The sequence below is a fragment of the Capricornis sumatraensis genome, chromosome 6 (assembly GCF_032405125.1).
Source record: "Capricornis sumatraensis isolate serow.1 chromosome 6, serow.2, whole genome shotgun sequence".
In the NCBI taxonomy this organism is placed as follows: domain Eukaryota; kingdom Metazoa; phylum Chordata; class Mammalia; order Artiodactyla; family Bovidae; genus Capricornis; species Capricornis sumatraensis.
Genome location: NC_091074.1, coordinates 11,212,312 through 11,224,448, shown reverse-complemented (window position 1 = coordinate 11,224,448; position 12,137 = coordinate 11,212,312).

Sequence of the window (12,137 nt, the reverse complement as noted above, 5' to 3'; positions counted from 1 at the left end):
TGTTATCATAATGTACATGTTTTTTATCATCACTCTATAAAGTAAAATTAAAAAGGGCATTGGGATTTCCATATATTTATATCTGAACAAGCACATTAATAGTCCATGTATATAAAGCAATAAATGTAATAAAGTTGTAAAAAAATACCCAATATGGGTCTAAATATCTAGTATATAAAATTATACCCTCATAAACATGTACAAATGTGTAATTCAACCATAAAGTACACAGAATGCTATTCTGACTGCCCCCCAGAACACTTCAACCAGTATTCACCTAAGTGTTTTAAATAAGGAAATTCACAAAAAGTAATGTTAATATCACTGTTTAACATAAGCCTAAATTCAGAATTATTTAATATGGTATTCTTATTGGGAGCTTAGTAAATATTAAGGGCTTTACATATATCAGCTTATTTTATCCTCATTTCATAGGAGATTTCAATTTTAATCCTCTATTCTGAGAAAAGGAAATGGAAGTTTGGATAGACTAAATAATTTCCCCAACATAAAGTAAAAATAAAATTATACCTGGCTCTGAATACACTTCTTCATAATTCCAAAGTCGATGTTTTTAGACTTTCATTGTAGATGTTTCTACTACCTGTATTAAGACATACAGGTTAATTAACAGGTTGATTAACACATACTTGTGGAACATTCCTATTTTGAAATGAATTTGACTTTGGAAGTCTCAAGATGCAGTTTGTCTGTCTCTTTCTAAAATATTTAGTACCAATGTCTGAGAATGGTTTTAGTTCCACAATTTTGTCATTTAATTATTTAACCAAGTTTTATCAAGCTCCAACTATGTCCCAAGTGCTGTTTTAAGTTCAGTTGATATAGGAAGAAAAATATTAAACAGACAAAAATCTGTCCAGGCCCTCATGAAAGTAATATTCTGTAGGACAGAGATAGATAATAATTAAATAAGCACCTTTCTCTATCTACCTATGTCATTTTATTATTTTTAGTGTTTGATTGTTTTATTGGAATATACTTGCCTTACAATGTTGTGTTAGATCCTACTTACCATGAAGTGACTCAGCTGTATGTAAACATGCACCCCCTCCCTTTAGGACTGCTTCCCATGCAGGTCACCACAGAACACTGACTAGAGTTCCCTGTGCTCCACATTAGGTTCTCAATAGTTGTCTATTTTCACATAGTGTTGATAGTGTATGTATGTCAATCCTAATCTCTCAATTCATCCTTCCCTTCCTTTTCCTCTTGGTATATCCATATAGTTGTTCTCTATGTCTGTGTGTCTATTTTTGCTTTGCAAATAAGTTCATCTATACCATTTTTCTAGATTCCACATATATGTGTTAATATACAGTATTTGTTTTTCTTTCTGACTTACTTAAGTTAATATGACAGTCTCTGTCCACCCATGTCTCTGCAAATGGCACAAATTCATTCCATTTTATAGCTAATATTCCATTGTATATATGTACTGCTTCTTTCTTATCCAGTCCTTTGTTGGGCATTTAGGTTGCTTGCATGTCCTGAATATTGTAAACGGTGCTGCACTGAACACTGGGGTACATACATCTTTTTGAATTATGGTTTTCTCTGGGTTATCTGTGTCGTTTTAAGTGGTGACAAATTCCATGGAGAAAAATTTTTTTTAATTAAATAGTAATAAAATGAAAGAGTAACAGGCTATATTATAATTGTCATTTGAAATAGCACATTTGGAGAAGTCCTCACTAAGTAGGTGAGCAAATTACTCCAGTGTCACTGGTAGGGAACCAGGTGGTATCTGGGTATTCTTGGGAAGGACTGAGAATATAAAGATGGAAACGTGTGTGGAGGGTTCAGTGAAGAGCCGGGTATCGGAACTGGAGAGAAAAGTGAGGTTGAGAGAAATGTCCATGTTGCTTTTTGTTTTAGGAGAAAAATATTACTTTATTTCTTCTAACATTAGAAAAATTGATGATGCAGGAGGGACTAAGGGGGATTGTAGGAGAAAGTTCCTTGGATAAGTAGGAAGACACAGAACCTGGTTCCAGAGTGATAACACCTCCCTTTCCTGGGAATATGGACAGTCTGTCCATGAATAGTCTACCAGAAGGTAGGGTGGGAGTAGAGAGGTAAACAAATGGGCCCTAGAAACTGGAAAATCATCTCCCCTGATTGTTTCAGTTTTCTTGATAACTTTGAAAGTTAGGTTTTTGGTTTTAAGGACAGAGGAAGAGGTTTTGAGTAGATGAAATCTATGTGAAATCAACATACAAAACAGAGTATGGAGCAAACAGATGAGATAATGTGATCATTTGTCAGCACTGGGTCCACGGACAGTCAGAGATACAAATGAGCAGACCTCCACAGTGAGGTGATGACATACTAGAAGTCCAGTCCGGTACACGCAAACCCTGAAGCTGTGAACTTTCAAAGATGCAAACGTGCCTGCATTTCCTTGTCCAATCACGTAAGTTAGCTCACGTCTCTGCTGCATTGTCTGCATGCATCCTCTGCAGGTGGATGTGCTTCTGTGTGCGCTACAGTCCTGAATAGAGGACAGTAGTTCAGTGTCTTTATTTCAAGCCCCAGGTGTCTGAGTGAAATCAAGTGGAATAGCAGCCATATAGAGCCAGTTGTGCTGGGTACCTAAGCTCACTTTTTTTGACTTACAAATAAATCAAACTTATGAACACGCTCTTATGAATACACCTTGGAATAGAACTTGTTCGTGTGTAGGGGACTTACTGTATATTTTTCAAGTTACATTCTGCTGCGTTTCTTATTAGATTCTTCATATTCTCTCTAGATAATAGGAAAGAAAGATTTGCTCACTGGCTCTGCCAGAACCACTTGATTCCCCCAAAGAAAAACTACTGTTTCCAGACAGGTTATGGCTTAATCACAGCCGTAATTTAGATGGCAAAGTCTCAGGTCATTTTGTGGTCCTGTTGCTGTTTGCTGGAGAAAACATGACCATTAACTCTTCTTCCAGCTCTGTACTACATTCAGGCTCAGGTGAAATTTTCAGGATTATATTTAACCGACTTAAATATATAATATGATATTTCTTCACATAAGTTCATTTTAATGTCAAGTTTAATAACTTGGAGAGTGTTTGTTTCATATCTGTCAAGAACAGTTATTGAGTTTTTCCTTAAGTCCATACTCTAATATAGTGAAAATGGTGATTTCTCAGAACAAAAGTCAAAAATGGGGAGCCAGTATGAATGACAGGAACAGATATCTAATCTACAATCATAAAATGTGAGTGAATACTATGATTTGTAAGCAACATGGGTTTATTTCCCATACATCTATTTAAAACTCAAAAATTTCAATCAACATGTCTGTATCCATCATTGGAGACAACATAGAAAGCTTGCCAAGAAGTCCATCACTTAGGACCTGCATTTTAGACTGCACAAGCAATTCAAGACTCTTAAGGAAATTACTAAAGGAGATAAAACATCTCACTTTTGGGGGCTGAGATTTTGAGTAAGAACCATAAAATAGAAATACTGTTATCTTTTGATCTTCCCAAATTACACTAGAAGCATAAAACTATGAACAACAACTATTTTAACTTCAGTTAGAAGTTGCAGCATTTTCCACTGAAGGGTTTTATTTTTGGTTGTAACCGTAGTTGAGGGACTGTGTCTGTCAAGAGCTTCTGGTGGGAAAGCCACCCATTAAGTGAAATTCTTGACAGTTGACCATCTGGGATTTTTTTCCTGATGGATTAGCTTTCTGAAACCTGTGTAATGTTGTCATTTATTCCATGTTTTCTGGAGGGGAAATACTAATGTGTGCACCTCTCTCTATATATTCATATATATAGATATGTGTGTGCGTGTGTGTGTGTGTGTGTGTGTATTTAACATAGCCTTTTCACTTTCAGTCATAAACTCATAAAACCTCTTTTTTTTTTTTTTCATAAAAACTGAAAGGTCAGGGACTCGGCTCATCAACTCTAATAATATTGTAACAGGGGCTTCCCTCATGGCTCAGCAGCTAAACAATCCATCTGCCAATGCAGGAGACACAGGAGATATGGGGTTTGATCTCTGGGTCAAGAAGATCCCTTGGAGAAGGAAATGGCACACCACTTCAGTATTCTTGCCTGGAGAATCCCATGGACAGAGGATCCTGGTGGGTTACAGTCCATGGGGTCACAAAGAGTCAGGCATGACTGAGCACACATTATTATATAATATAATAGATCAGTCAGACCCTGCAAGTTTTCAGATACTGAATGTCTTGACCATGTGACATACCCTTGGCTCACTTCCATTGTCCTTTTGTTCTAAGGGAAGATTGCAGTTATATTACCATTCAGCCACGTAATGACTCTGTCTTGATATATTTTCCTAAGCAGTTGTTCATAGAGCACAAAAATTGACATGTGCCTCATTGAAAAGGAGAAAAATGTCTATAAAATGTTAACAGCATTATGATATAATCCTCAGACTATCAGGAAATAAAACCTCTAATAATAATAGTTTTGAAATTTAAATGTTCTATAATTTATGAATACCTGTTACAGAATTAATCTCACATAATTTCATGTATATTTCAGGAAGACTAGATGAAGCTATGAAACAAATTATACAGATATTCTAACCTTTAATTTGCAAAGTAAGCTTTTATATGGTTAGGTCTAATTGTTAATGTTTCAAAATAAATTTGTTGTGATGTATATGAATCCCCAAGTAATCTTAATAAATGCTTTTTAATAAAAAAATATTATGGAAAGTTTGTGCTAGTACTATACAGTATCAATTATATCATTATATTTACCATATCTGAGTCAATAAAATAATTGTATTGTTATATTCATATAATATTATTATGGGCTTCCGTGATAGCTCAGACAGTAAAAGAATCTGCCTGTAATGCAGGAGACACAGGTTTGATCCCTGGGTCAGATAGATCCCCTGGAGAAGGGAATGGCAACTCACTCCAATATTCTTTCCTAGAGAATCCCATAGACAAAGGACGTCCAAGTCAATAAAACAATTGTATTTTCATATTTACAATTATTATTATTATAGCAAGCTATATTCATTGTCAGCTCTTAAATGCATTCAATTTCATTTCCTAGATTAAAAAATCTGATAAAACTTAAAAACCATTATAATATATGATGATTCATAGAATTCTTAATAGATCAACATAATGTGTATATCAGAGTAATAGCCAGTTCTATATATAGCATAGACATTTCTGTATGTTTTCCAGAATTACATGGAAGAGTGGCATTTAGCATAAAACTAAATGGTAATTAGTTCTGTGAGGTTGTTGGATTGACATCTCTGGAAAAAAATTAAAAAACTAACATTATGAATAACGGTTTAAAATTTAACCCGCTGTATAGATCTTCTTTCTCCCCTTGTTTCTCGACCTCTCCCTCCTTTCCTTACCTCTTGCTCTCCTTCCCTCCTTCCTGTAATAAAATTGTTCAAACCTTCTCTGGCTTCTGTTCAATCAATACTCAAAAAAACTTGTTGTTACCACTGCCTGATAGATAACTGCATCTTTCAGTTTACAATTTGGCTTCTTTAGGATTACTTGGGCTTGCCTTTCCCTCCCTCCACATCTTTCCTCGGCTCTGAGTGGTACCTAGATATAGAGGAAACCAGGCTATAACATGGCGGCCAAAGAGCATCCCCAGACACATCCTCTCCCCTCAAATCTCATGGCCTTTTGCTGAAAGTGGAGCTGATGGCACAGAACCTTCTGACATATGTTGGTTCCATTGCTTCTGTTGTTCCCTCTGCAGCCTTTGGTGATAAAGCCCTTTCACTTCATACCCAGCTCTCTTCAAGTTTCAGACTCTGTGAATGGCCTGTTCAACTCAAGGACACATGTGGGAAAGACTTGGTCTTGCCCAGTTTAGACTTGAGTGGGAATGAGCTCCTTTTTGGTTCTCTCACGGCTTGAAGATGCCCAGCCTGTGAGTCCAACCTGGGAGTACTGTCCACATTCAGGCTGGGAATCCCCCTGGAAGTCTCCCCCTGGAGTTCCAGAGGCAAAGCGGGAAAGTACCTCTCTATTTTCAGATCCCCTTCATTGTGTCTGGGTCCTGTTACCTGCTCCCATGCCTGAGACACATCTCAAGTTGAAGGATTCAGGACTCATCTAACTCTGGTTGTGTGTACTTAATTCTCTCTAGGACCTCTGTGTAGTCTAAGAATGGATTTCATCCTTTTCTTTTGATGGGAAACTGGGATATGTTGCTCATACCACTTGCCACATACTATTGTAAATTCTGATAATCTCAATGCTGCCAATGTTAATTATTTGAAATCTACACATGTACTATCCATTCATAACTTTCTAGGTGGCACAGTGGTAAAGAATCTGCTTATCAATGTAGGAGACAAGAAACCCAGGTTCCACCCCTGGGTTGGGAAGATCTGGAGAAGGAAATGACAACCCATTTCCATATTCTTGCTTGGGCAATCCCATGGACAGGGGAGCCTGGCGGGCTATAGTCCATGGAGTTGCAAAGAGTTGGACATGACTGAGCATGCATGCACATTCTCCATTTAGGGAATCTGGGTTCTTGAAACTTAAAATATCTGTTCCAGAACTATTTTCTTAGAATTGGAAAACAGCACTGCCTTCTGATTTAAATTTATTTTCAATTACTTTTAAATATGAAAGTTTTCTATTACATTTTGTTAAGATACTTTTGGCTCACCAATCAAATAAAGATCATGTTTGGTTTTGATCAAAAATTCTCTCTTTAAACCAGTTAAAGAGTTGCAAGTTTACTTTCTGGTGAGTTGTTTCAAATAAGACTTTTCTAGATAGCTATGTTTGGAAGTATCCTAAAAAAAATAACCTGCTGTGTACTGCTATTCTGTCTTCTGCAGTGAAAAATAAGCTTTCTTTGACCACACATTGTAGTTTTTATTGTGAATTTAGATTACATATGCTGGTATTCCCTTCTGTTTCCAATCCTAAACCCATTACAATCCTAAAGAGAGATAAAGAATCTTTGTAAGATGAATATTTCACACACAGTGGTCCCCAAACTTTGCCGTGAAAGCACAGGAGAAAGTTTTAGTTGCTCAATCATGTCCAACTTTTTGTGACCCTGGGGACTGTAGCCCACCAGGCTCCTCTGTCCATGGAATTCTCCAGGCAGGATTACTGGAGTGGGTAGCCATTCCCTTCCCCAGGGAATCATCCCAACCCAGGGCATAAATTTACCTCAAATAAGAGTTCTGCCTTACATAATATGTCTTCTAATGAAATGATTTAGAATGTTTGGCTTCCAAATCTTCCAGTTTATTCTCAGTGATGTCTGAACTTTTTACAGCCTTCATTTGAAGGAAGAGCAGTCATACAAAACAACAACAAAATCCCAAGACTTTCTCAGTGATTTTAGTTGATTTTTGCTGACCATTAACATTCAAACATATTAAAGCTGATTCAGGCCTGTAGAGGGGTTAAAAAGCATTAGAATCATAAAAGTATATAGCACTATATCCAGTCTCCTGGGATAAATTATAATGGAAAAGAATATTTTAAAAAATGCATATATGTGTAAAACTGATTCACATTGCTATACAGCAGAGATTGGTATGACATTGCAAATCAACTATACTTCAATAATAAAACAAATCTGCATTTTCCCCATTAATATATCTTTCATAGTTAAAGGGTACACATTTTCTATAACAGTAAATATAACTTGTTTTTTGGAAACAAACAAAAAAAAAAATGTGTGACTTACTTTATTGTGGTGACCTAGAAACAAACAGTATCTCACCAGTATGTCTTTGTTAGAGATTGCATACATACTACAATCATGTACCCTTACAGTATAGTGTTAGACCTAGATATCTCATGCAACACACTGTAGAAACACACACATGCACACACACACATGTTCCTCAGGCAATCCCAGGTGGCTCAGTGATAAAGAACCCACCTAGACGTGGGTTTGATCACTGGGTCGGGAAGGTACCCTGGAGAAAGGCATGGCAACCCACTGTAGTATTTTTGCCTGAAGAATCACATGAATAGAGGAGCCTGGAGGGCACAGTCCATGGGGTCACAAAGAGTTGAACTCAACTGAGTGACTAAGCACATAGACACTAGAATCTGGAAGGTATGTAAATTGCTCTGTCACTCAAAATAAAGTCCAGTGAATTAAATTCTTCGGATCTTTTCAAGAGTAAGAGCTGATGAGATGGAGTAGTTTCCTGGCCTCCGTTTACCATGATTATCAAGACAATTATATAGTACTCGGTTTGCTTCCCAAGCATAATTGCATTTGTAAAACTATAGAATTACAAAGCAAAATATTTGAGTTGTTACAGAAGAGAATAGGTTTTTGAGCTACTGAAGACTTAAATATGCTTTACTTCTGTGTTTACGTGTTGCCAGTGTGTGTGTTATGGTGATTTTATGACTGCTGGTTTCTCTTTAATCCAACAAAGACTGAGTGGAGGTATATGCTTTTATCTAACAATGCTTTTCTAATACATTCTAAGGATGGTATATTCCCTTTCTTACAGAGCTTGATGGTTTAAGCTCCTAACTCTCAATTACATAAAGAAATATATCTTCACTCTGTCTTTTAAAAAATGATTGCTTCTTTTATGACATGCTGAATGTCTGTGGTTTGATAGGGATAGAAACTATATATTATTTCTCCATAAGCTAGTAAATATAGCAGATATTCTTCACACTCTTTAGGTTGCCTGTAAATCACCAGGCCCTTAATGTCAGTCTACATGTAAGTGAGTAAAAACGGTTGACATCCAATTAACACACGCTTTTACAGGTTTAATGAGCAGTAATAAATTTAAATCCCTTCTTTGGCACTTTTAAGGAAAGTATAATAATAAGTGGAATGAGCTAGAGGGAATGTTGTGCCATTGATTCATGATAAATTATTTCTAAATTATTTGTTTTCAGACAGGAGGAATTTTCTTTGCAATGAAAGCCATAGGTTATTCAAACATTTCTGTCTGTTGTAAAGACAAATAATAAAACAGAAATCTTTATACTATAAAAGAAAATCACAGGGTCCAAGTCTGGACTTGCTATTTGATTTGATTTGATTTTCAGTCATTCAATTTGCAGCTGTTTCTTGATTCCACTTTATTATTTTACTGCCAGTATATAGAAGGTTTCATATTGTCAAGGTAACATAAGAAATTTTTCTGAAATGTAACACTGAAGTTTTAATTACCGAGTTAACTGTTTGCATACAAATCATTGTCTCAAATTCTATCCTTATTTAAAAATGTGTTTGCAAAGTGATAGCATAAAGGCTTTATTTTGCTTGTGTGGATGGATATAAACTATTGTAACTCCAATATAGCAATAATTAATTCATCTTTTTGTGTATAATATAGCATTTTGAAATGATAGTAGCTAGTTACACTTATCCCATAGATAAGTGATTTTGAAAGTCATTTAGTGTATATTTGATGGTAGCATGACTAAAGTTTCCATAATTGTTATATCATTTGAAATGATTTTGGTAGTTTTCTAAGAGAGATGTTTCTCTAAGAATTGAATCTTCATCATTTTTATTATCCTTCCCTTTTAAAATATGCATCTTGTGTATAAGTATTCAAATGTAAGTATTCAGTTTTAGGTACTTTGAAACAATCATAATATGAGTGATATCTTGGTCAGCATCATCTGTATTATCATTAAATGAGGTCCATACTCATTAAATGTTTAATAAACTTTAAAGAAGACATTTTATTGTCTCACAAATTACCAAAGTTAATTACATGTGGATTATAACTCTGAAAGAGAAAATAAAAATTACAGAAAAAATACGTAATAGGATTTTAATGAAGTTGGAGTAGAAAAAAAAAAAAATGTTTGCATGCATGCTAAGTCACTTCAGTTGTGTCTGACTCTTTGTGACCCTATGGATTCTAACTTGCCAGGCCCCTCTGTCCTTGAGATCCTCCAGGCAAGAATACTGGAGTGGTTTGCCATGTCCTCCTCCAGGGAATCTTCCTGATCCAGGGATCGAACCTGCATCTCTTGCTTCTCCTGTGTTGATCATCAGGTTCTTTACCACTAGCACCACCTGAGGAAAAAATGTTTGCAGGATACCAGAAGAATGATAAGTTAAAGAAAAATAAGTTATAAATTGAATTTTGTTAAAATTAAAAATTTCTGTTCACCAAAAGATGTACATATACATATACACATATATATACATATGTGTGTGTGTATATGTATATATGTATATGCCTTCAGTCTTTTCCAGCATCAGGGTCTTTTCCAATGAGTCATCTCTTATGAGGTGGCCCAAGTATTAGTGCTGAAGCTTCAGCACCAGTCCTTCCAATGAATATTCAAGTTTGATTTCTTTTAGGATTTATGGGTTTGATCTCCTTGCTGTCCAAGGGACTCTGAAGAGTCTTCTCCAGCAGCACAGTATGAAAGCATCAATTCCTAGGAACTCAGTCTTCTTTATGGGCCAACTCTCATATCCTTACATGACTACTAGAAAAGCCATAGCTTTGACTATATGGACCTTTGTCAGCAAAATGATATCCATAGCACAAAAGAGCAGTACTGTCCTCTCCTTGTCTCCACAAGTGCCTGCTGATAATTTGTTTCTCTGGACCTCCTGGATTTTGTCCAGCAGACCAAATCACTAAATTACCCCTGCTTTATGATCACACCTAGACCAGAACAAACTCTTTTCTTGAACATAGAAGAACTCAAACCTGAATGCTATGAGGAAATTCTACTAACCGTTTTTTGTTGAGAATCCTTTTAAGAGCTGGCTGCTCCTTACTGCAGTGAATAAAAATCCCATGTATGCTTGATAACAAAGGCATCCTAGTGATCTTTGGCTGATGGGCAGCAGTAATACACAGGCAATTTAAAAAGCAAGCATATTACAATAAGCACAGAAGCACATGCTGAATATCATTATTTTGCAAAGAAATTAAAAGTACAGTGAAGACATTTAGGTTGCTTCCATGTCCTGGATATTGTAAACAGTGCTGCAGTGAACATCAGGGTATATGTGTCATTTTGAATTATAGTTTTCTCAGTGTATATGCCTAGTGGTGGGATTGCAGGGTTGTATGGTAGCTCTATTTTTAGTTTTTTAAGGAAATTTCATACTGTTTTCCATAGTGGCTACACCAATTTATATTTCCATCAACAATGTAGGAGTGTTTCCTTTTCTCTGTACTCTCTCCAGCATTTATTGCTTGTAGATTTTTTAATAATTTCCATTTTGACAACTGTGAGGTGATACCTCATTGCAGTTTTGATTTGGATTTCTCTAATAATAATAAAAAAAGCTGCAATGAGGATACCTAAAATTTAAAAGCCTGACAATACCAATGTTGGAAAGGATGTATCAAAGCTGGAAATTTCTCACAATATCAGTGTAAGCAAAATATAATATTTTACTTAAATGATTTTTAATATTTTATTTAACATTTATAAAGTATGCAATGTAACATATAACATATGCAGTTTGGTATTTTGACGCTTGCACATGTGTGAACTCATTACCAAGTTCAGGGTAGTGAACTTATCCATCTCTCCATCTTCCTCATGCTCTTCTGTCATCATTCTCTTCCTCTCGTCTCTATTCCTGGAACTGCAACAACCACTGATATACTAATATGAATATAATACTAATATATTTCTTTGCATATCCTAAAATTTTATGAAATTGTAATCAGAGTACTAATGCTTTGGGCTCCTGTTTATTTCTGTTAGCATAATTGTTTTCAGATTTATCAGTATTATTAGACTTATTCATAGCTCATCCATTTTATTGCTGCATACTGTTTTATTAAATGAATGCACCATGGTTTGTTTAATCATTCACCTGTTGATTGTCATTTGCTTTATTTCCAAACTTTTATAAATATTTATGTTAAAGTCTATGTATGGATATCTGCTTTCATTTATCAACCTAAGAATAGAATGACTAGATGTGGATGTATATTTAACTTTAATGAACTATCAAATGGTTTTCCAATTTTGTTGAACCATATTCAGTTCCTACCAGAAGTGTCCAAGTTCTGTTTGCTCATGACATCACAAATATTTGGTGTGGTCATTAAATTTTAACCATTCTGATAAGTAGGTGGTAGTGTCATTGGGCATTTTATTTACACTGTTCTGATAAGTAAAGATATTTAACATAT